A 27,520-nucleotide genomic window follows, 5' to 3' on the forward strand; every position below is an offset into this window, starting at 1 on the left:
TGAATCAATGTTTGTTCGGCCATCCATGTGTGATGTATTGAATCAATGTTTGTTCGGCCATCCATGTGTGAGGTATTGAATCAATGTTTGTTCGGCCATCCATGTGTGATGTATTGAATCAATGTTTGTTCGGCCATCCATGTGTGATGTATTAAATCTATGTTTGTTCGGCCATCCATTTGTGATGTATTGAATCTATGTTTGTTCGGCCATCCATGTGTGATGTATTGAATCAATGTTTGTTCGGCCATCCATGTGTGATGTATTGAATCTATGTTTGCAACGTCCCATCTTTCTCTGTCTTCATTCTTCGTCAGCACTGCAGCTGATATTGCCAGACCTAATGACAAAAATGATTAATTGGTTTATTTTACTGACAAATGTAACATTTCGTATTTTCCTAATTCTTTCTGATAATCCAGTTCAGAGAACCGTTTCTTTTGCTCTTTTCTTCATTGAATCGACTCCTAGGTGTATTTAATGAAACTTTTCTTCGATTTCCTTGCCATTCTTCACTTCCTGTCATCTACAGCTCATTAGTTATCCTATTAAAAAAGGACCTTTTGAATAATGTTTTACTTGAAAAATATTAAAATAAGAATTTATAGGTCATTACTACATTGTAAATACAACGGATTTTTTCCTTGAAAAGATAAAATACCCAACAGATTTAGATAAAGGCTTTCAGAATCTGCCGCCGAAAAAAATATTTAAAAAATAATATTTTTTAAAAAGCTGAATTGTAAGGGATACATATTGTTCAATAGGCATGTTTGTAACTTTGTTTTGTTACAGAACTATAATTCAAAGCTCTAAACAAAAACATTTTGGAAAAGGGAGGAGAAATTAAGTGGACCTATTAGATTCTACTCAATTTTTTTTTTTTGCATTTTTAGGATTCAAGCATAATTTGTTAGTTTAAGTCCCAAATTTATTTGACTAAAAAATCATCAGATTGACTATATGTGTGCGTTTATGCATATGTGTGTGTGTGTGTGAATAAACAAAAAAACATGTTTCTCAACGTTTGGCTAAAAAAAAACTTGTTGGTGGCCTTTCTCTTGACAGCTAGGGGGTCTGGGGGAGAGCTGTAAGCTCACCCAGAGGGGTATGGGCGAAGCCCCGACGCCAAGCATTTTCTTGCATTCTTCACTGCAGAAACGCATTCTCCTGACATCTACAGCTCATTATTCATCCTAATCCTATTTAAAAAAGGCAGGTCAAATTAAGTAAAATAAAGTAACATGGGGGCGTGGGCCGATCCTGGAGTATGACTGACAGTCGAGGCAAAACTAACGTAAGTATATCTTCATTAGGCATTTTTATCGTAATATTATCTTCCTGTTAAGCGAGACCTCTTGTAGTAAGCTTGTTTTGGTAAGCTTAAGACATCAACAGAATGATGGTTAAACACTCAAAAATATCTAATTTTCGAGAACCTTTTTTGTTTTACTTGAAAAATATTCTAATATGAATGTACAGGCTCTTACTTCATTGCAGATAGAACCGATTTGTTCCTTAAAAAGATAAGATACCCCTCAGATTTTGACTAAGGCTTTGAGGATCGCCGCCGAAAAGAAATATATTCGAAAAATAATATTTAAAAAAAAAGCTCATTTGTAAGTGCTACATTTTGTTCAATAGGCCTATTTGTAACTTTGTTTTGTTACATAACTATAATGTAAAGCAGCAGATGCTCGACTGGCTGGGCCACGTTCGTAGAATGCCAGTAGGTCGACTTCTACAAGACATTCTGTATGGCGATCTAAGATAAGGAGATCTCCCACTTTTACGTTATACGGATGTATGCAAACGCGACATGAAGCTCTTCAAAATCAACACTAACAGCTGGGAAAAGATGGCACTGGATAGATCCACACGGAGAGAGAGCAGAAAGGAAGGGTCACGAATTGCAGATGTCATACACAACAGAAACAGAAAGAAGGGTGAAAATGAAACGGCACCTGGTGATTACATATGCCCAACCTGTGACTGCAGCTGTGTATCAAGGATTGGCCTCTTTGGTCATACAAGAAGTTGCAAAGGGAAAGATTATCTCTCGAGACGTAAAATACAACAGATACGTAGATAATTCAAAGCTCTAAACAAAAAATTTCGGAAGTGGGAGGAGAAATTAAGTGGACCAAGTAGATTTTTCTTAAATTTTTTGCATTTTTAGGATTCAAACATTCTATTTATACAATAGAATAGTATCAGATTGAGTAAAGTTGCAGAAAGGCGACTAGGGAAAAATATATTTGGGCTCAGAACTGAAAAAATTCTTATGAATTCTAAGTTTTCCAAAACAAAGTCTTTCTTAAAATAATTATGATTAATTCATGTGCAATTACATCAACTCTGTCTCCATATTTCACTGTTATGTTTTAAAACGTCATGTTTTCGTCTGGAAAGGGGCCCGTAAAGTGAAAAAGATTAATCCTCGCTCCTTTTTATAATTTATATTAAACAGATATTCAACTAATTTTGTCCACAAATTATGATTTCTCCATAAAAATAGGACCGCCCCACCCACTCAGAGGGCTAGAGTGGGAAGGGCAGTAGAAGCAATATCCCCCCCCCCCACACCGAATCGGTCAGGATACCAGAAGGTGAGTATCATAATAAAAAACATATATAGTAATTCAACTAAATTTGTTTACAACATATGATTTCTTCATAAAAGTAGGACCGCCCCCCCCCCCGCTCAAAGAGTTTAGGTGGGAAGGGCAGTAGATGTATTCGCCCACCCCACCCAATCATCCAACAGGGGAACGACATAATATAAAGATCGGTTAAAATATCAATAACAAGTTTTAATCATATAGATATTTAATTGATTCTGTTAACAAATTGGATTTCTACAAATAAATTGAACCGCCCCCCACCTCGAAAGTTTATGGTGAGAGTGGGCCGGGATTGATGCTATCTCCCATTCCCCACCACACCAAATAGGCCAACATACTAGAGGGAGGGGGGGCGAAAAAAATCTAAAAATAGGTTGGAATATAAATAATTAGTTTATATTATTAACATAAGTAATAAATTCGTATACAAATTGTGTGATTTATTACTAAAATTCGTCCGCCCCCCTATCGGGTAGAGGGGGACGATCGCCCCTACCGCCCCTAGATCCGCCAGTGCACGACACTGTATCGGGAGGTTTCCATGCTGATCTTAGGTGATCAGTTAACGCTACTCTACGTATTTCATGTGAAAAATAAATGATTTTTAAAATTAGTTTAAACGATCAAAACAAGACTATGACCTGAATATATTTCTGGTCCATTGGTGAATTTTATGTGGTCCGTTTCTGAGTTTGTGTGATAACACAGTCTCTTTGTAATCTTGTGTAATTTCGTTTTGATACAGAACTAGAATTCAAATCGATAAATAAAAATAAATTTGGAAGAGGGAGGAGAAATTAAGTAGAACAATTAGATTCTACCTAAATTGTTTGTATTTTTAGGATTCAAGTATAAATTTTTAATCATAGTTTCAAAGTTATTTCTACAATTAAAAAATCTTTATTGAGTAAAGGTTAGGAAAGGGGACTATGAAAAAATATTTGGGCTCATCACAGTTGTCACTCATATATTTCAAAATTTCGTATGAATTCTAAATTTTCCAAAACATAGTCTTTCTATAAATAATTATTTTAAATTCATGTGCAATTACACAGACTCATTATTCTGTCGATGGCGGTAAAATTAAATCAAATTATGGCTTTTATATAGCGTTTCTTTCATGCTTATAGCATTCTCAGAGCGCGTTTGTCTGCCCTTTGGGGGGGGGGGGGCGATTGCACCTATTGCCCCTCCCAACCTTTTCATTTAATATTTACTAATGATTTAATTTAAGATTAGAATGTGGTGCGATGTAATATACAAATAAATTCAGATATCAAGAAGTAGCTTATATTATAAAACTAATTTTGTTCATCCACTATAATTTCTGCTTAAAAATTGGACCGCCCCCTCTAAAAAATCAAGAGTAGGAAGGGCAATAGATGTAATTACCCCTTACCCCCACAGAATCGGCCAAGATACCAGAAGAAGAACGACATAATATTTATTAAAAATATAAAGTTTGGTTAAGATATCTCAATAAGTAGCTTTTGTATTAAAAACATATTATAACTCTGTAATTAATTAGGCCAACAGACTGTGATTTCTAAACACACAAAATAGGACCGCCTCCCTCCACTTGAAAGATTAGAGTCTGGAAGAGGGTCGGAATTGATGCCATCCTCTCCATCCACCTCACCTAATCGGCCAACATACCAAAAGGAGAACGACATAATATAAAAATTGCTTAAAATATCAAAAAGAAGCTTTTATCATATAGATATTTCACTAATTATGTTAACAAACTGGGATGTCTACAAAAAAAAAATTGACTGCCATTAGTACATATCATTAACATCAGTAAAGAATTCGTATATAAAGTGTGTGATTTCTCTACTAAAATTCGCCCGCCCACCACTTGCGGGGGGGGGGGGGGGGAGGCGGGGGGCAATCGCCAGTGGTAAAAATAACAGATTTATCGCGAGTGGAAATCTCTTGTAGAATTCTAAAAAGCATAACGATAATGTATAAGACAGATCAAGTCATGCAATATGTAGTTATTTTGATGTGAAAATATTTCTAAGTTAAAATAATTTTTAAAAATTGAAAACTTACAGAAAATCAAATTTGTTTTTAATTTAACACCCCATTCGTTATTCGATAACCAGGATTTAATGTTTCAAATAAGTACTCATTTTTTTTAAAACCAAAATTCAAGGGCGAATTCAACCATAAAACTTTCTTAATTAGTAAACAACTTTTAACAACTCCTTAAAATTAGCGATGATTCAAGTAAATTGAGATTTTCAGAGTTCTGAAAAAAAAAATAATAATACGTTCGATGACGTATATTCTTTCTTGAAACGGTCATAAAGTTGATTAGATTCACCTAACAAAATGTAACTCAGGAAAGCCCAAAAAGCTACATTACAATTACTATTTTTCCATGTTTCTAATAGCGGCTATTCCCCTTCTTTGAAATTTTTTATTAAGATATGGATTTATAAGGTTACAATTGTCGCATTTATGGATTAAATTAATGTTTGTCAAACGTTTCCAAGTAGGCACCCATAATGGAGTCCGGAATTTTCATAAAGTATTAAAAAAGAAACATTTAAGAATTATATTTATAATAATTTTCTGATTTTGCACTAATATTTCGAATATGTTTAGAATTCAAAGTGACCTCATGAATGTTCATTAAAGTTAGTCCGTTTATTTATTTTATTTTGTGTGTGTTTTGGCGAAAGTAATGTTTCCTGGATGAGATGTTTGTTTGTATGCTACAAAAAGTTCCTTCTGACGATAGTAGTGAAGAAACAGCGGGTTCTCTCCATCCAACAAAGGGTCTTAGGAAACGCTGTAAGCTCTCCCAGCGGAGTTCGAGATGGAATCCCAGCGCCCAGTTTCCTGCGTGTTGGGCTTCAGAAATTATTTCTCCTGGCGTCCACAACGCCTATTTCACGACGTAAGAAAAGAGCATTTCCAAAAAAGTTGAAATACAACAAGAGTACAAAGGGAGTTTGTGTTATCACATAGCACTATTCAAGCCATGGCTCTTGCTTGTATCGTTTAAAGTAATAACATTTCAAAACAATTATTTGACTTTTTTTTTACTTAAAAGAAAACAGGACAACTCAATAATAAGACCCCCCCCCCTTTTTTTTTTTCATGAACATCGCATAGAAGCACTCTTCAGGTCTGTACGCTGGAAGCAGCACGAGTTGAAGCCCCACACCTCTTCGCGAATGTTGCTCCTGACTGCCTCCCCATAGCCACTAATTCTAGAAAATTTCTATGTCGTTGACTTGTCGCTACAAACAGCTAGTACAACTGAACCGATGAAGACGTTTTATATTTTTACTAAATAAGCTTTAAATAACTTGAACAAACTTCTTATGTAAACAAAAAACAATATAACTGTTATTACAATTTTCACAGATTTAATTTGAGATAGAGATCTTATTTTAATGAAATTTACTGATATTTAAACGAAATCTAGCTCATCACAAAATAACGTCTATATTCTTTCATGTCTCAAAATTGTCTGACGTTTTACATTTGCATTATGCAAATTTCATCATCTTAAATGCATAACCACCAATCAATCGCTTAACCTCTTCTTAACGCCGCCTAGGAAACACACACACGCTATAACACATCTTTTTGTCAGGAAGTTGCGCCCCCCCCCCCCCCAATTCGAGATACAATGTGACAATGTTTTAAAATTGACATTCTAATTACTAAATCTACTAGATCTACTTACAGGGCGGGCTATTCGACTCGAAACAAATATTACAAACAACCCGAGAAAATTCAAGGTCAGGAAAGAGTCGGCGCTTATGGAAAAACCCGTGAGAAACCCTCGCGTGTCGCTTTGTTTTTCTTCTTAAGTTTCCAAAATAACTTCTTATTGTACAAATGTCGTCTTTCCCCCCACCCCTCCCCCCAGTTTTCAAAGGATAATGGAATCAGTAGAATTTAAATAAATAATTTAATTTTTTTAAAAATTATTAAACCAAAAATTTAAAGAAACATGATTCTTGGAAATGATTTGGCCGCCCCTTACATTCGGCCGCCTGCGTGCAATGCACACGTTGCACAATAGGTAGCGGCGGCCCTGCCAACAACTAATCGTAGCTATGTTATTTTATAGTGAGTTTGTTCATTTTCTGGGATCAACATAAAAAATCAACTAATAAAGGGCACTAAACGAATACAATGAGGAACTTTATTTGACTCGACCTCTGTTACCTCTCATCGAGAGTCTTTAGCTATGTAGATATTGCAATGGCAATGTCTTCATTTCAGAAGATTAATTATGAGTGCAGTGTTTCACATGGACCCAGTAGCGACCTGGATATTTTCCTGCATCTCATATGTCAAGACTACGCGTTATAAAATAGTCCTTTTTAAAACTTATAACTAAAGTGAAGTTCGTATTAAAAATGTATTAAAAAATTAAATCAGTATTTTAACCAATTTAACTTCATAAATGGAAAATATATTTTAAAATGTGTCATTGATACTTTTCCATTGTGATCATAGATAAATTTTTTTGGATACCAATGCTGCAAGTCAAGTTTTAATGAGCGTGATCCTCAGAGATCAACATTGTGTTGTCTTGCTCATTTTAGTTCTTGTCACACAAAAGTTGTCACCATAAAGATGTACACAAGTCGAGAGAATTCAATTAGTCTGAGACTAAAAAAGAGTCGAGAAGACTCAAGCTAACGGCCACGTTTTGCAATTTCTTCATCAAAACGCTAATCTGTAGAGTGTAGATGCTTTTGATTGCGAAAGCGGAAACCATTTGAAAGGATACTACTGAGACACAACGTCTTAAGCTCACTTAAAGATATCACTCAGGTCTCAGCATTTAGCCTTTCCATTAACACTATTAATTTAGTTCATGAAGACTCTTTACTACCACCCCCACCCCCTTCGCATGTATTTTCCTATCTGACTCCTGTTGAAGTTTGACTTCAGCAGAAGTTACATCACCATCACCTTGCAGGTAAAACCTAGCCAAGACCCCAACTCCACCTTTCACTGGACCGACGTATACGCTGCGATATCTCCCTAGAGCCCTGATTTGTCTGTCCAGTATCGTGTCACATCTCTCTTTACTTTGATCAAGCTCCCATCTGACTCCTGTCGAAGTTTGACTTCAGCAGAAGTTAAATCACCTTGCAGGTAACACCTAGCCAAGACCCAACCACACCTTTCACTGGACCGACTTATACACTGCGATATCTCCCTAGAGCCATGACTTGTCAGTCCAGTATCGTTTCTATATCTAGACTAAGACTTAGATCTTGAATCTAGATTTAGAACTAAAATTATGTCTAGATCTAGCAAGATCTATGTCCAGTTTGTATTGAACTGAAAGTATAAGGAAAGATTTCAAATATATATTTTTTTGTGAGTCACATCCTGTAAAATAGATATGCATTTTTAGCGGCCCCCGAAAGGGGAAAAGACGCTATTAGTTTTGTGCAAAATGTCTGTCCGTCCGTCCCGTTTAGATCTCGTAAACTAGAAAAGATATTGAAAATCCGACATCACAATATTTTAGGCCATTCAAAGTACTGATGCAACGGCTACTTTTTTTTTAATCTAATTTTAAAAATCAGTTATGCAAGCAGTTTTTTAAAGAGAAAAAGCTAATTGGTATGCATTATAAGTTAGACCTAGATTAAAACGAATAGTAAACTTGTAAAACTCCATTTTCGTTAACTTTTTTAATGCGAAAATGTGTTCTTTTTTTTTTTGTTGAGTATTCGAATAAGAGATTGATCCTTTTCATAATAATTACATCAATTTTAAGACTTCAGTTAGGCCAGGAGAGGCGCGGTAGCTGAGTGGTAAAACGCTTGTCTTCCGAACCGGGGGTCCCGGGTTCGAATCCTGGGATTTTTAATTTCGTGATCTTGGGGCGCCCCTGAGTCCACCCACCTCTAATGGGTACCTGACATTAGTTGGGGAAAAGTAAAGGCGCTTGGTCGTTGTGCTGGCTACATGACACCCTCGTTAACCGTAGGCCACAAAAAACAGATGAACTTTACATCATCTGCCCTATAGACCACAAGGTCTGAAAGGGGAACTAGTTAGGCCAGATTCACATCTAACTTTGCATTCACTTGCACCTATCCTTTGATCTGCTGGACCGTTTGGGCACTACACAAGATCTGTCAACCTTCTTTCTCCATTCTTATCTCTCATTTGTCTTTGATATAATTTCATTTGGATGTTAATCTTTCTGAAAATATTGGAGGCTGCCTGGGTGGACCACTTCGGGGGCCGATTTTGAGTTTGTGTTTCCACACAAACTGTCTTTGTAACCTTGTTTGATTATTTTTTTAAGTATATTTTTTTTACAGCCTAATAGATCTATGTTCTATCCTCTACCAATGTTTAGAACTGTCCGTCTGTCTCTAGGTGGACCACTTCGGGGGCCGATTTTAAGTTTGTGTGTCCACACAAACTGTCTTTGTAACCTTGTTTTTATATTTTATTTCAGACATTGTTTCAACAATGCTTGATCACATTGCTTCAAATCATTACACCGAGGCTACGTGCTAACATTATATGATTGATTTTATTTTAGGACAGATTTTGGCATAAATATTTTCTAATCTAACTAGACTATGGAAACCTTTGAATATATTTTATTCCTTGACAAGTGATTTTTCTGATATTCAATTTACAATGTTTACAGTGTACATAGTTTTAATGTCACCTTGATTCATACAACATCCTTTATCTTTATGAAAGCCTAAACGTTCATAAATTTATTCCATGCTTGGGAATTCTGTCACATGACTGACATGTTGGATTATATTTCCATTCAAGCCCATTTCACTAGAACATATTTTTATTCCTGTAAATATTTATTTTCTTCGCAATAAATAAGTATCAGATAGTTATCCGCAGGTCTAGATCTACATTCTAATACGATCAGACATTTCGCCCACACAATGTTATTTTAGTGAAATATTTTCCATATTTTATTTCGGAGACTCTCTCCCAGATTAATAAATATATATATCTATTAATAATAAAGAGCATCATTTATTGATCTTCCCTTTTTTTTTCTTCATCATACTATTCTACACAACATTGATAATTACAATACACTATTTTAGTAAATGTATACCATATGATGGCTTGCCCAAGGGACTTAACCGTCTTTTTAAATTTGGAGTTATTACATTATTAGCTCCCTTAGCTACTTTTGAATACCAAACGTGATAACCAGCTATTTTCATTATTTAATACTCAATGTTAAATAAAGGTTTAATCAGAATTATTCTGAACATTTTTTTCCCATAAGGGTAACTACACCGCAATAGTGTCATTGAGGTTAACCTGCTCTTTTTGCTTTCGTCATAGTCTAGAACCGTCACAGGTTATCAGCCCTCTGGCGAAGCCCTACATCTGCAACTTGGCCACAGTCACAACCCGGCCCGTCACAACTGACCTGCCACCGGCCTGGGTTCATTCCTCCAGCCCAACGACGTAGTCAGTCACAGCAGCCAGCCATGCGTCTCCATTCAGCACTAATCGGCTCTAGGACCCAAAGTTAAGCACTGGGCATTAATGACACCTTATCCTATGCTCAATTCATCTAGTGATGACTAAAGCCTAGTTTCACATTGTATTGTCGTAGTATCTCCCAGTGGCGTAATAGCAATGTGCGGGTGGTGCAAGCCGCACGGGGCATCAAGTGGTGGGGGGCATCAAACTGAGGACACACTTTCTCAGTAAAACTACACATTGTAATTACATAAAAAAACAACACATTTAATCTCTTTTGTGGACCAGTGGAGGGGGGGGAGGGTGTATCTGGGAGAAGGTTTTCCAACACAACCCTTCTAGAGTCGGGATTTGAACTCAACCCCGCTTGTAAGGTGGACAAGCCGTAACCAAGTATTTATAGCCTCTCAGCCACAGATCAATTGATTGAAGGGAACTTGAAGTCTGTCTGCGACTAGGTAACAATAATGACTGCAAGGCTCAAGATTTACATAAGTAAGAGGGAAAATATGGAGAGATTATCTGTAGACAATCTTGGACATCATGTGTTTTCTCTTAAAGCAGGGTCTGTCACTCAGGTGGGCATCACGAATGAGTTGAAAAACTGGCAGTACAAAATCAAAGAAATATCCTGGAGTGAAATTATTTTCCAAGTACGAACCATTCCTGAGAAACCAAATACGTACATGTCCCAACAAAATTGAATACCCTAGCTACGCCACTGGTATCTCCCTTTGTAAATGTACTCCACCTTCCCCCCTTTTCAATTTAATTTGTAAAAAAAAAAATTCAAAACCGGCAGTTATATATTGTAAAAAACCTTTTTTTTTGTTGCTTGCCTAATATTTAAGTACCAGGTGACTGAGCCTTGCTCGGTTGAATAGTTTGTTAAATACTCGAAGTCATTTTGGTGATATTGCTATGATCATAACAATGAACGATCGGCTACAGACTATCTATCTTAAGAGTTGCTTTTACGTTCTGTTAGTTTTCAATGTAATTGTAACTGGCGATTAGAATATATAGTCTCTTAAGTCCACTGGCGGATCCAGGGGGGGGGGGGGCGGTAGGGGCGATCGCCCCCCCCCCCCCACTCGGCCGACGAATTTTAGTATAGAATTCACACAATTTGTATACGAATGTATTACTTATGTTAATAATATATACTAATAATTTATATTTAAACCTATTTTTAGATTATTTCGCCCCCCCTTCTAGTATGTTTGTCGATATGGTGGGGTCGGGAGGGGGCTATGGCATCAATTCCGCCCCCCCCCCCCTAAACTTTCGAGTGGGAGGCGGTCCAATTTATATGTAGAAATCACAGCTTGCTAACAGAATCAATTGAATATCTATATGATTAAAACTTCTTATTGGTATTTTAACCGATCTTTATATTATGTCGTTCCCCTGTTGGCCGATGGGGTGGGGATAGAATACCTCTACTGCCCACCTAAAACCTTTGAGTGGGGGGGGGGCTGTCCTACTTTTCGGACAAATCATAGTTTGTGAACAAAATTAGTTGAATTAATGTATAAATTTTATATTATGTCGCTCTCCTTCAGGTATTTTTGCCGATTCGGTGGGGTAAAAGGGGGGGGGGCTTTGCATGTACTGCCTTCCCCACTCTAGCCCTCTGAGTGGGGGGGGGGGGGTCCTATTTTTATGGAGAAATCATTGTATGTGAACAAAATTTGTTGAATATGTATATAATATAAACTATGTGAACCCATTGTATATTATGTCGCACCACACTCTAATCTCAAATTTTATCATTAGTAAATATACAATAAAAAAAGGGGTTTTACCAGGTGGGAGGGTGATACATGCAATCACCTTCCCCCCATGGGACAAATACTTTTTCTTTTTGTATTATAGTTAAGAAATTACAAAATTTTAAAAATCTGTCACTAATATAATTTATACATGCTATAAAATTAAATTCTTATATCGATTCGCCCCAACCCTATTCTTGAATGCCAAATGCAATCATTAGCAGAAATTATAAAAAAGAGTGAGGATTAATAATTTTCACTCTATCGCCACCTACCCTTTCCAGACAGGGTAGGTGTAGTTTCACATGAATTAATCTTAATTATTTTAAGAAAGACCTTGCTTTGGAAAAGTTATAATTCAAACAAAATTTTTCAGTATAAGAGTCACGATTGAGATGAGCTCTAAACCCAGATAATCTTTTCCTAGTCGCTTTTTTCCAACCTTTACTCAATCTGATATTTTTCTAGTTAAATAAGTTTTGGACTATAACTCACAATTTATGCTTGAATTTTATTGAATATTATTTATCGAATAATTTTTTTTCGGTGGCGATCCTCAAAGCCTTAATCTAAAGATGTAAGGTATCTTATCATTTCAAGGAACAAATCGGTTTTATTTGCAATGTATTAAGTGCCTAAATATATATATATTAGAATATTTTTCAACATTATTCGAAAGGTCCTTTATAATAGGATGAAAAATGAGCTTTAGGTCAAGAGAATGCGTTTCTTCAGTGTAGAATGCAAGAAAACGCTTTTCGTGATTGGGCTTCGCCCCGAACCCCACTTATAAGTATTGAGCTATAAATGTCAGGAGAATGTGTTTCTGCAGTGAAGAATGCAAGAAAACGCTTTTTGCGTCGGGCCCTCGCCCCGAACCCCACTGATAAATAATGAGCTGTAGATGCAGGGAAAATGTGTTTATGCAGTGAAGAATGCAAGAAAATGCTTTTTTCGTCGGGGCTTGGCCCCGAACCACACTGATAAATAATGAGCTATAAATGTCAGGAGAATGCGTTTCTTCAGTGAAGAATGCAAGAAATAGCTTTTGGCGTCGGGGCTTTGCCCCGAACCCCACTGATAAATAATGAGCTGTAGATGTCAGAAGGATGCGTTCTGCAGTGAAAAATGCAAGAAAACGCTTTTTGCGTCGGGGCTTCGCTCCGAACCCCACTGGGGTATCTTACAACGCTCCCCCAGACCCCCAAGGTTGCAAGAGAAAGGCCTCAAAATGACTTTTTTATTTTTTCGCAAAAGGTTGAGAAACACTGCTCTATTTTATTCTCATATATATATATATATATATATATATATATATATATATATATATATATATATATATATATATATATATATATATGCTGTACGCACGTTTATGCATAGAGTTAGGGTTTACTCGGCGATAGGGTTAGGGTTTTGAAAAAAAAATCGCCCCCCCCCCACTCAAAAGTTCTGGATCCGCTAGTGCTTAAGTCACAATATACCCTAACAATATAGAAAACCAAACCAGTGAAACCACAGCTCACATTTTACATTGCATCTTTTGCGTAAAACTATTGGGCTATTATTGGCTTGGAAGAAAGTCTTTGCAGTGTAACTTTTGAAATGGTTACGTTCTGACATTTAATATTGCAATTAGTATATTCATTATGGCTTTAATACGAAGCATCAAGTGATGCTAAATTTTTACGTTATAGGGTAAAACGTGCACCTTGTAATAAAGTAAAAAGAGTATTTTTTTTTTCTAAGAGACTTAATAACATCGCGTTAGTATTCTATAGAAGAGTTATTGTGGGGCATCTCTGTTACGCCGACCACCTTTCAGATAACTTAAAAAAAAGATTACCCCATACGTGATAAGTGCCCTGCCCAGCGTGCTAGATATCATCAGGGCCAGCCTTAGGCCACTGCAACCTATGGGACCGCTGTGGGCCCCAAACTTTCAGAAGCCCGCGTTAATTCTAGGTGTAAATTATTAAATTAAACCATTAAAATAAATAATAGGGTTCCCGTGGTTTCCTCATTTAAGGAGCTCCTGGAAATCTCCTGAATTGCAAAATATACGAACAAGTCCTGGCAATCTCTTGAAATTATTAAAATATCCTGAAAACTCATACAAATGTCCTTAAAATAGAAAAAAAATGTCAATCAATATGGTAAACGCCAATCCTACGCGCGATAAAAAAAACACGTCTTTGTCAGCTTTCACTTAATGAAAGTTTAATGCAAAGACAAATATAATTTTCACTTATTATACTCTTTCCCTACCCTGACTGGGCCGCCACAACCCATTTCACATAGGGCTCCACAAATGTTAGGGTATTATATTCAGTGTGTGCAAATAAGGCGTAGAGAAGCTGCGTTATGACCATTTCCTATGTTTTGGTATGGGACAGTAGACTTCGAAGCTTGAACACATTGCAATAATTCAGCAGCAAAATAAAAACAAAGTAAAAGCTACCTACGGGTCTACGCAATTAAAGTGTAAACAATTTATAAAGCCATTAAACACAATAACTAATCATACATTGACAAATCTAATTTCATTATTTTTCTTCCATAGTTACATAATAGATCAATCTACAATAAGATGGTGCGCAAAAATGTTTTCTTGTTTGCGAAGAAATATCTGTGTGTACTGCTGTGAGCCTAGTGACGTAAGCGGTGTCAAGTTTTTTTTCCCTTTGACGTCATATAGAAAATTTTCATTCATAAAACATTCTAGCCAAAATTAATTTTTCGATAATGAAACATTTTCAAACCGATATAACGGTCGACCTCCAGTTTTCCCGATGTGGCCAATGAGTTGAGAATTTTTTTCTCATTAATTGTAAAGAAAATCGTTAGGGCCGTTTTCGAAATAAAATATCTATCTTTTAAACTATCTATCTATCTATCTATCTATCTATCTATCTATCTATCTATCTATCTATCTATCTATCTATCTATCCAGGGGCGGACTGGGTATCAAAATCGGCCCGGGCATTACCATATAAACCCCGGCCCACAAATGGCATGTCATATATTTTCGGTGGGGGGGGGGTTAAACCCCCTTCGCAATTTATATATACATATATATATATATATATATATATATATATATATATATATATATATATATATATATATATATATATATATTAGTGTGTGTATATGTAATTAATCTTCATTACATTCTTATCTTTCATTCTTTTAAACGTTTTTTCTACTCTAGAATACTCTCTTCCTATAATTAGTGAAAGGTAGTACTCAGCGCCAAGGGACAGCTACAATTAGGAAGTCTGAGGGAGCGCAGAAAGCTCCCCCAGTGGGGTCCGGGCGAAGCCCCGGATTTGAGCATTATTTCCGTTATTTTAAGCTTTAAAAAATGCATATTCTGAGGTATCTACAGTGCAATTAGCCTGCTACTCTTCCGATAAAAAAATAAAAAAAAAATCTTCTATTCACTGGAGTCTAGCGACTGGTAGAAAATGGTAAAATGCTTTAGTTTTGTATTGGAAAAGGGGGGGGGATCACTTTTGGCTACGCTCATGAAATTTGGTGACTCTTGTTTGCTTAAGTTGGCTGCACTGGGGCAGTAAGTAAAGTTTCCCTTTCAGACAATGAGATCTGAGGCCAGTGATGGTTTGAATTCCTCATTTCGGCTACGCCCATGTGATTTATCATAGGTGTGAGCCTAATTCTATTCAAAATATATAAAGTTTGATAACGCATCAAAAACTGGATGTATGTTTTCGTAGGCTTACATAATGTATTCTATTTATATATCTACATGTATGTAGTCTGAATACTATAAACAATACAATAGCAGCCTTAATGAGTTTCAAACTTTTTGGTATTACTTATAGATTACAGACGTTTCTTCAAAAAAAAAAAATAATTAGGTCCTACGCATTTCACGTGTCAATCTAGTCATGCATGTTGATCTGTGACTTAAAATATGCTAAATCATTGTTTTTCCTGCCTGACAACCCATTCCTTTAAAGCGGTATCTCCACAAATACAAAACTAGGGGTCTATCGAGCCGTCCTCCTGCTCTACGTTGCTCTATGCCTCAGAAACATGGATAGTGTACAGTTATCATGCAAAGAAACTGAATCACTTCCACATGACATGTCTGTGAAAAATACTGAATGTCAAATGGCAAGATAAAATACCAGATACTGAAGACCTTCAAAGAGCGGGTCTGCAAAGAATCCACACACCCTGATGCAGTCCCAGCTGCGGTCGGCAGGACACGTATGCAGAATGGAAGACCACCGCATCCCTAAACGACTTGTATGGCCAACTAAGCGAAGGAAAGCACTCTTAAGGTGGTCAAAGAAAACGCTTCAGGGACAACCTCAAAGCTTCTCTGAAGGCGTTCAGCATAGGCCCATCCAACTGGGAGACAGAGACACATGACAGAGCATCATGACGTCGCGCTGTGAAAACCGGCGCACAGGTTGCTGAGGAAAAGAGAACAAAGCTGGCAGAAGAAAAAACGCCAGAGAAGAAAAGCAAGGCCAATGACACTAACTCCAGCTGGAATAACCTGCCTAGTGTGCGGCCGAACATTCCGGTCTCACCAGCCACACGAGGAGACATAAAACCCCAGTGCAAGGCCCTCAGCCCCCTGGATGACAAAGTGGTCATAATCGAACTACGATGGACGAACTATATATATTCTTTTAAAAGATAAGAGAAAGCAGAACGGTTAAAAAGGTACTTCTAAATGTGAAAAGCTCTTGCTTCGTCCTAGTAAGGCTAGTACATCCTCAAAAACGAGATTTGTATATGAATATATTATTTAAAATATTGTTACAAATGACCAGTGACAGGAGGTTAACGTGTGACCCCGACGAGATAACACAGCAGCGGGTGTTCCCTGGAATGTACATGTATAAACAGAGACAGGATGTGACGTGTCCTTGCATGTTATTCCAAAAGGTACTAGCAATGTCCAGTGACAGATAGAGGTCACAACTTGTGACCCCGGCAAGATGACACTGCAGCCAATGTTTTCTGGAATCTACATGTATAAACAAAGACAGGATGTGACGTTTCCTCACGTGTTATTCCAGAGGATACTATCCGTGTTTGTGCAACTTTGGACAAGCGATTAGGGACTCTATATAAGCCAGAGAGTTAATGTGAAAGTCAGTCGTATGGAGTCGTGAGTGAGCCGTTACAGTCGATACAGACGATGTAAGACGTGTGCGGCTCTGTGGAAGAGAAATGTGTACGACTCGATTCAAGTTAACTAGGGTAGAGTTAACTGGAGTGGACTACTGTCGTTAAAGTCTATACAGCGAACTACAGTGGACTTGAGCCGTTACAGTCGATGTAAGACGTGTGCGGCTCTGATTCGGTAGACTTGAGTACGACTTGGTTCAGCTTTAGGAGACCTGGAGCGACACTGGGAAGTGTGTCGTTGGTCTGTTCTGCGGAATACGGCTCGATGCAAGTTGAGAAGAGAAGAATTGCAACGAAGTGAAGAGATGCATTGCAACGAAGTATAGCTAACTGTAAACTGACAGATATTGTACAGTCTTCTACGCTACATGTTACAGTAACGAATTGTTAGAGTTAATAGTCATTAAAGTTATATGAAACTGAAAGTTTAGTCGTCAGGTTCTTTGCTGTGTTTTTATTTGTGTGCCAACTAATACATCTAGCCAGAAGATTCAGAAATACGTAACAATATAAATGATTCTAAATCTCCTTTCATTAAATATCGGATGTGACAGCGCTATATAATAGTATATAAATTATTGTAATTATTGTAATAATCTTCATCATCAATGACTTCATACTAAGCATAAGTTTGCCGTTAATCACAACGGTATAAAATTGATTTAGATCTAGATTTATGTTTTAATTAAATAATATATTTTTTTTTGTAAGCCTTAAGTGTAGTATTTTTAGATTTATGTTATTACAAAAAAAAAACAACAACAAACTTACTTTTTCTTTTCAAATCGCAGATAGTAGAACTTAATACCCATATTGAGCTATGAATAAGTTGGGTGGTTTGCAATTTCGCGGCTGTGTGTATGTGTTTTGTTAAAGACCTAATTGTCTCCCCTTTTGACGCGTTATATCAATGTTTTCTCACTTATCCTCTCCCATCCCTCTTTCTCGTTAACTTTCATGGAACCACCAAAAAACGGGTGAGGGAAGGAGCAAAACAAAAATAGGAGAGCCATCAAAGGCCCATGCCGACCAGCAAAATGATCAGGCCAAACACAGTCTCGAAGACATCAAAGTAGTGTTGAAGACCATGCCGCTCGTGCATAGCAGAAAGTACGGTCTAACGTTTTACAAATGATAATACGTACAGTGTATAGTGTAATTCTTAAAATTATATTCTTGTTGAATTTCAAACAAAATTAATTGTAATAATAATTAAAAAAACAAAAAAAAAAACAAGAAAACATGTTCGGGCCTTTGTGTCTTGTTGCTGTCACTTTTTTAAAAAGTTGTCTGCATTGATTTTTTTTCTTTGGTAGCTACCAGACCGGCCCATTTGGTACCGGCCCACCGGGCATTTGCCCGTTTGCCCATATAGCCAGTCCGCCCCTGTATCTATCTATCTATCTATCTATCTATCTATCTATCTATCTATCTATCTATCTATCTGTCTATCTATCTCTTTCTCTCTCTCTCTCTCTCTCATGTCGGTGATAGTTGAAGGGGAAACACATCAGAGATGCAAGAGAGTAAAGATGTGTATTTCTAGTGAGTTAGATGTTACTATTAGATCTAGTACCAGGTGGCCGAGCCTCACTCGGTGAAATAATTTCGTAAGGAAGGTTATATACCCGAAGTTATTTTGGGAATATGTTTATAATTACGAAAATGAACGATCGTTAAAGACAACTAATCTGAAGAGTTGCTTTAGTGTTCTGTTAGTTCTATATGTAATTATACATGGCGATTAAATATAAAGTCTCTTAAGTCCTTCTACAGTCTAGACAACCTACGCTTTAGTACGAAACATCAAGTGAAGCAGATCTCTACGCTCTAGGGTAAAACAGGCACTTTGTGACAAAGTACAATGACGCATTTTTTTCTTAATTAGTTTTCTAAACAAACGATTCCGTAAGGCACCTCCGTTACGCCGACCACCTTGCCTTTGGCATATGTACGTCCCAGCAACAACACAGCCTGCAAGTGCAGCTGAGCGAAAAATATCCCTAACTGCAGTTACTAACGCTGATAACACCAATAAGAGGCTGCCTGAAGATTTCATATACGTCATGATGAATTCAATGCAATTGACCACAATGGTCTCCTTGTTGTGCTGTCCACATTGCTTTGACAACAAATTAACTATGTGCATCACACAATCAAAAGGCATGGCTCATTTGATTAAAATCAAATGCCTAAATTGTGAAACATATTTGTGGTCCGACTGGACCTCAAAAAAAAGTAATGATGTTCATCTGGATATTATTGTCCGCGCTGTCGCTGCATTAAAAGAATCTGGAATCTCGCATTCTAAATTTGATAGGTTTTGTGGACTTATGAGTATGCCTGCATGCACAGAAATACTTATAACAATCTAGCTAACATAGTCAATACCGCTATAATTGAAGCTGGTGAAGAATGTATGATTAGGGCATCTGCTGTTGTGCATGGAAGAAACATTTCACAACCTCTAACTACAGATGAAAGAATAAGTTCAACAGGCTGTCCTGTTATTACAGTTTCTTTCGATGGGACTTGGCATAAAAGGGGCCACTCATCTCATTCAGGAATTGGCACAGTTATTGATTTTGATACTGGACTCGTCATCGACACCGAAGTCCTATCAAATTATTGCCATGTTTGTGATTCAAACTCTGCAGAACTAAACTTTGATGCCTCTAAGCATATGTGTCAAAAAAACCTGGACAGCCTCCACCACGGGGAAGTGCGGTCAGGGCGCCTCATGCGCTCCCAGACTCCACGGGCTTTTTGGGACTTGTCCCAGCACTCAAACCACCTTTCCATTTCTGTTTTTTGTATTATAGCCAGGGCTTGATGAAAGCTTACAGCCTGATCAGTGGGTGGAATTAGCCCTCCCTGGTTGCAATTGTGTTGCCAGTCACACCTATGTGCAATTAGTGGTAATAAGTGCTTAAGGGAAAGGAACTATTGTTTTGTACTTTAGGCATTAAAATGTCGACTTTCAAATAGGAATTGGTAGAAATATGAAATACAAAATCATTTTTGGTCAATTTAACCGCTGCAGTTTTAATTTTGAAAATTGCATAAGCTAAGAAAGAATAGGTTAAATTATCGTAAGTTGGAGAATTTAGTGATTATTATAGGACCATTATAGGTGAATGAATGAGAATCAAGAATTTTTAACAGCCCCCGAAAGGGGATTAGACGCTATTAGTTTTGTGTGGTCTGTTTGTCCATCCGTCCCGCTTAGATCCCAGAAACTAGAAGACAAAATGAAAATCGGATATCATGATATTTTAGATCATTTAAAGTTCTGATGCAACGGCTACTTTTTTCTTTTCCGAAAGTGAACCATATATGCAAACAGATTATTAAAAAAATACACAGTGCCAGTGTGAAAAGCTTCAGGGGAGGTGATTTTCTTAATAAGCTTCATTCATAGATTTGCGCATTGGTACACAAAATTTGCACCTAAGGTCACAATGGAGAAAATGTCGATGGTTCATTATAAAATATATTTTCCATTTACTAACTAACTTATTGAATGGAATACTGATTCAAATGTTGTTTTCAAAAAAGAATTTCGTTTTAGTTGTAAGTTTAAAAAAAGAACTACTTTTCTAGCGCGGAGTTTTGACATATCCTCATTATACACTTGACAACAATCTAAATTAGACTCAATAGTGGCCAGATGTAGATCTAGATTTAGATTTAAATGTATTAAACAATTTTAACAAAACTTACATCTATAATATATTAAGAAAATAGCTTAGGAGTGCAGATTTCTTTATTATGTAAACATTAGTATCACATTAAGAAGTAAAGAAGTTAAACAACATTTTAGTTTTATGTTGTTATTATTCGATTTGGGTCATACACTGATTCAAATGTTGTTTTTAAAAAAGAATTTTGATACGAACTTCGTTTTTGTTATAAGTTTAAAAAAATAACGGAACTAATTTTATTGAGCGCAGTTTCGACATACATATCCTCATAATAGGGACCTACACTTGACTGTCTAAATAAGACTAAATAGAGCCTAGATATAGATATCTTTATAATAAATGTATTAATAATTTGAACAAATTTAAATTATTAAGGCAATAACTTATCTTCTGACAGCTTAGGGGTGCAGATTTATTTATTATGTTAATAATAGCATCACATTAAGAAATGAATTGGATACGAACCACTTAGCATAAAATAGGCCTAGGTCTAGTAATTTTAAGATTAAACGTGTACATTCATACGAGTTCTAGTCTAGATATAGTAGATTCTATATCTAGTTCTAAATCTAGATATAGACTTAGATTTAGACTTAGATTTAGATCTAGACTTAAATTAGGTGTAATATTAAATCTAGATCTAGACTTCTGGATCTAGACTTAGATCTAGTTCTAGACCTAGACTTAGATCTTGAATCTAGATTTAGATCTAGAACTAGGTCTAGATCTAGATAGATCTATGTCTAGTTTGTATAACAAATGACAATGGAGATATTAATTTTTATTTACGGGGGGAAGTCTTGTTAAGTCATTTGTACACAACTGTAGCTTAAAGTAGGTCAAGAATTTTTTTCGTGTTGCCAATTTATCTAATTTTGTAAAATCTTTTTTAGTTTTTCTTTATTACATGTAATATGTTATTAATATTAAATGTATGGATAAGGTTAATTATTATTACTTTAAAAATATAAGCGTACGCTAAATGAATATATGGAGACGCTGTGGCTGAGGGGTGTTATTGTAATAAATTGTGAATATTTGTTTGTTAGTAATCTCACTGTCTATTTTGTGTCTGTTTTAATTTCTTAATGTTTTCTTGACTTAAGGAGTCGTGTTTTCTCCTGATTTTATACCTGATTTCTCTTATCAGCCGTTGTCAGACATTAGTCCAAAATAATGTTAAGCTTATAAATAATAAAAATCGCATATTAATGCATGAATGAACTTGTTTAAGATGAAGTCCATTAATAATATATTGCTTTGAAAAAATGATCTCACACTCGCCATGGACCTTGTCATAATAGGTATAGATCTATAAAATCTAGTTATAATCTATAATCTATATAATTATAAATATTCAAGTTGAATTCGAATTGTAACTATAGAATCAGTATACGCAGAACCTATTGCGACTTGACGTAAATTTGTCTGCTGTGCTGCACGAGATGCCAAAAAAATAATATTCAAGTTGAATTCGAATTGTAACTATAGAATCAGTATACGCAGAACCTATTGCGACTTGACGTAAATTTGTCTGCTGTGCTGCACGAGATGCCAAAAAAATATGTAGATTCTAAAATTCTAGAACAATATATCTATTCCACTTGTTTTATTAACATAAATCTACTAATCTCAATTATAATATGTAGCTCTAGATCTACTACATTACCAACGCATTCATCCAGATTTTAATATAAAGATTTAATTATACTAATGAAGATATGTAGGCCTAATTTAGATCTATACAATGTTAGCCTATATCGTTACAGAAAAAGCTAACCTGGGTTTTTCTAAAACATGATGCTTGGTGTGTAATAGTAAAACAGCACCTACTTAAATAAATCGTAAATAGAGAGCAAATATCCATATTTATTGTAGTATATATAGGTCTGTGGTTTTATATTATATAATTTTCGTAACTTCTTTTATAGAGAAATGACTTTTGTAATTTCTTTTACTGAAAATTTGGGCTATTCGTGTCTGACACACACACACACACACACATTATATATATATATATATATATATATATATATATATATATATATATATATATATATATATATATATATATATATATATGTGTGTGTGTGTGTGTGTGCAGCAACATAGCAAATTTAATAGTTATGTTTGAACTAATGAGATTATTTCCCGATAAGTTTTCTAAAAAAAATTTAGAGCTTGTTAGTATTCATTTTGCAGTAGTGTAACTTTTTTTTATTGTCATTAACGCCTGAAGCCTCTTACTTTGAGCGACAACTTGTATGAAGTTCGAGTGGTTCAGGACGAGATCTTAGAAAACTTTCTGAAATTCTACATCTAGATTTTATAATAATTCTGAATATAGATTATATTTATTCTATATCTATTTATAGTTAAAGATCTAGATCTGGAGTTTTACATATAGAATCTTAATTAGGCTATAAAGTTTTATGTGAAGATTTAGAGTACATCTAGTTAAAGATCTAGATCTCGATCTTCAATCATTTCTTGATTATTTCGTCGCAATATTCTTTTATCAATGGAAACGTGACCATTAATACTTCACACTATTACGTTGTAAGCCAAACCTCTGGAGTAAAGGGGTCGGGTAAGGTTATAACGTGAGACGCGTAAGAGGGCGAAGCGCATACTACACAACCAGACAGCCATCATTAAGGAATATCATTTTCTAATCTTGTTTTTTTTTACACAAATTATGTACTTTTTTCTATTTAAACACGACCCCCTCCAAAAGGAAAGGACCTGAATCTATTGCCCCTCCACAGTCCAACTAGGTACCAACAAAATCTTTCATTTTATATTTACAAATTAATAAGACTGAGTTTTAAGCGCGTTGTGACGTTATATAAAAATGGGTTAAAATATCAAGAAGTAGCATTTATTACATATATTTTCAAATAGTTTTATTCATAAACTGTGATTTCTGAACAGAAATAAAACCGCCCCCATCAGAGGTTTATGGTTGGGGGGGGGAGCGGTATATTCAATGGTCCCTCTTAGGGGGGACAAAATATACAAATGACTTTAAAAAATTCAAGAAGTAGCATGGGCGTAGCCAGGATTTTTTTCGGGGTGGGGTGGGGGGGGGTGGGAGGTGTTTATCGTAAATTTTGGAGGGGGTTTTAAAATCAAAATCTTCTTTAACTGTGCACTTGGAATTTATGGATTGTCGTTTGCATTTTTTTTTTCTTTTATAGAAGAGGGGGATTTAACTGCAAAAACCCCTGGTAGGGGTTTTAAACTCGAACCCCCCTGGTAGGAGGTTTTAAACTCAAAACCCCATGGTTGTGCTGGGGCAAGTGATGGTTTAGTATTAAAATCTCACCTAAAATAAACAAAATCAAAGCAAAAATCTGTCACTAAATTCCGATCTCCCCCAACCCCCCCCCGGCTACGCCCATCAGAAGTAGCATATATTACATAGATTTTTAGCGGCCCCCGAAAGGGAAATAGACCCTATTAGTTTTGTGTGGTCTGTCTGTCCGTCCGTCCGTCCCGTTTGGACTTTGTAAACTAAAAAGATATTGAAAATCCGACATCATGATATTTTATACCATTCAAAGTTGTGATGCAACAGTTACTTTTTTCTTTTTTTTTTCTGAAAGCAAAAACTTTAATTTTTTAAATCAACTATAGAAGCAATTTTTTCATGAAAATACACCATTTTTACAACTATTCATTATTAATAGTAACAAACACTGGAGGCTATTTAGTAAGGGAGATTACCATCTACTATATTTTTAAAAAATTAAAACATAAAAAATACTTTAAAAAGCTTATATCAAGTGCAATTGTATCAATTAGTTTGGATCGGTCATGTAGTTGCATTTATGACTGACTAGACATAATAAATCTGTGCGATCAGAAATATTTTTACCGATTGTTTTTGTTTAGCTTTTAGCTTTCTCGATGCGCTGTGTTTCTTTCACTTTTCTGGACCAGTTGGAAAAGGGGAAGGGAAGAAGGTGAATGTCTGCAACAGTGATGCTCAACCTTATTCGCCCGGAAGCCTTTTAATTTCTGACACTAGTGTCGTGGGCCACATCAACAAAAAGATTTTTAAAAAAGGAATATTTGATACATGTGAATCGAGTACTTACATTAATTCATTAGAATTTTAGTTCTAGCCTTAACCAACTTTTAAATATTCGGCTGCAAATTTGAGATGCAAAGTCTACATGTTTTTATCCTTGAGACGATTACTGAAAAGGTTTGTTCTCACAAATCAGTGCTTGTAATTATTGTGATCATCGTTAACGCTTGTTTTGGAGATTTAGACACGTTTCTGCAAACAACACGAATTAGAAATCAATAGTCTGCAAAATTTGAAATTTGTCAAGCAGGGATGTCTAGCTTTTAAAGTCAATCAGTCAGGGCACTGAACACATTGGCCGCAGATCATCCAGATGGATTGTTCAATCTGTTGTATCAATGCGCAATTCCATGAATGAAGCCTGAGTTATTAATGAAGAGGTCTGTGACCTTTTTAAAAAGTTACCACCAGTTTTTTATTTAAAAGTGATGTATTTTAAGAAAAATCTGGTTACATAGTTAATTTTAAAATTAAATGGTTCAGATTCGGAAAAGAAAAACTAGCGGTTGCATTAGAACTTGAAATAATCTAAAATATCATGATGGTCAATTTTTAATTTATTTTCTAGTTTCAGTGATTTAAACGGGACGGGCGGATGAACAGACAAACAACTCTAAACTAAAATATAAATTCCATTACGTCACATGGGCCTAGATAGATTAAAAATTAAAAATATTAACACTAGAGAGTTGACGAGGGTTCATAAACATTGGTTATCCGAGTTCTTCCAGCATTTCATCTAAATATATATATATATATATATATATATATATATATATATATATATATATATATATATATATATATATATATATATATATATATATGGGCGTAGCCGGGGGGGGGGGCCCAAATGAAATTCACCCCGAAGGGTGGGGGAGGGAATCGGAATTTAGTGACTTATTTTTTGCTTTCATTTTGTTTATTTTAGGTGAGATTTTAATACTAAACCATCACTTGCCCCAGCACAACGAAAGGGGTTTGAGTTTAAAACCCCCTACCAGGGGGGTTCGAGCTTAAAAACCCCTACCAGGGGGGTTCGAGTTTAAAACCCCCTACCAGGGGTTTTGAATTTAAAACCCCCTACCTGGGGTTTTGAGTTCTAAACCCCCTACTTGGGGTTTTCGATGTTAATTCCTCCTCTTCTACAAAACAAAACCAAAAAAATGCAAAAGAAAATCCCCTAATTCAAAGAGCACAGTTAAGGAAGATTTTGATTTTAAAACCCCCTCTAAAATTTACGATAAACCCCCTCTTCAACATTAAAAAAAACACTAATTACGCACTCAAAATGTTATGAGCGTAGCCAAAGGGGTTTTGAGTTTAACCCCCCGCCATGGGGGTTTGAGGCTAAAAAATACATCTTCAGTGTAAGAAAAAAAGCAAATTACGCTCTCAAAATGCTATGAGCGTTGCCAAAAGGGGTTTTGAGTTTAAACCCCCATTCAGAGGGGTTTGATGCTAAAAATACCTCTTCAATATAAAAAAAAAGCAAATTACACACTAAAATTATTTGAGCGTAGCTAATCCAATCGGGGGTTTTGAGTTTAAACCCCTCTTCTACAGATGGCTTTTTTTTTAAAGTTTAAAACCTCTCCAGATGGTTTTGAGTTTAAGATCCGCCTACAGAGCATTTTGAGGTGGAAAACCCCCAACAGATGATTTTGACGATAAAACTTCTCTTTTCGATATAACATCTAAAGCAAACTACAGTCACCTAGTTCCAAGAGCGTATTCAAGAGAGGTTACACATTTTTACCAGTGGCAGGGCTCCATTAATAAACTGCAGTGAATAGTCATCTGCCGAAATTGAAAAACACTAAATGTGGCTCAACAAAGATGGCTAAGACAGATTTTAGGAGTCAGTTATAGAGATCGGGTCTAAATCAAGGAAATTCCATGCCGAACTGGGAGTCGACCCCTTGTGAGAGAGCGACGCATGAGGTTTGCGGGACATGTTCTCCGACAAAATGAATGATATCCTAGTACAACTTGACGCCATTCATTCACTCGCCACTCATTGATGGAGGTCCTCATGGCAGGTGGGAAGAGGCTTTAGACATTACCAGTGACAGATTATTATGGAAACAGCTTGACGGCAAATGCGCCGAACGGCGCGGGAGGGTCTAAGTCAGTAAGAATAGCACATTAGGTTTTTGAAATAAAACTTTTTAATAGCAGAAAAATGCAGTGTTTATACCTCAGAATATGCATTTTGTTGGCTTTCAATACCAGAAATAGTGCTTGGCGGCGGGGCGAAGCTGGGGGAGCTCCTAGCGCTCCCCTAGACCCCCTTGCTAGAAATGTCGGGGAGTCTACAATTTTATGGAAACTGCTTGACGGAAAATGCGCCGAACGGCGCGGAGGGTCTAAGTCAGTAAGAATAGCACATTAGGTTTTTGAAATAGAACTTTTTAATTGCAGGAAAATGCACTGTAGATACCTCAGAATATGCATTTTGTTGGCTTTCAATATCAGAAATAGTGCTTATATATATATATATATATATATATTGTAAATTCAAGGCAAGCTCTCAACAGAGGAAGAATAACAGTGATAGTGAGTTAATAAATAAAACAAATAACACACACAAACCAACAGCATGTCAGATTTTCTTAGATCTAGTTTTTCTTTTTCAGAATAAGCCGGCATTCACCATCATGTCTA

General features: G+C 36.0%; 1 long non-coding RNA gene across 2 annotated transcripts; it reads right to left on the reverse strand.

The window, feature by feature from the left end:
* Positions 1-172: 172 nt before the first annotated feature.
* LOC129922253 (uncharacterized) lies at positions 173-27,520 on the reverse strand. Of its 2 annotated transcripts, none has more exons than XR_008774190.1 (3): positions 27,449-27,520; positions 24,861-25,045; positions 173-545 (listed from the first exon to the last, which is right to left on the reverse strand). It is a non-coding gene; the product is annotated as an uncharacterized LOC129922253 (long non-coding RNA). The 2 variants fall into 2 exon arrangements; XR_008774189.1 differs by having other exon boundaries at positions 27,443-27,520.

The sequence above is a fragment of the Biomphalaria glabrata genome, chromosome 13 (assembly GCF_947242115.1).
Source record: "Biomphalaria glabrata chromosome 13, xgBioGlab47.1, whole genome shotgun sequence".
NCBI classification, from domain to species: domain Eukaryota; kingdom Metazoa; phylum Mollusca; class Gastropoda; family Planorbidae; genus Biomphalaria; species Biomphalaria glabrata.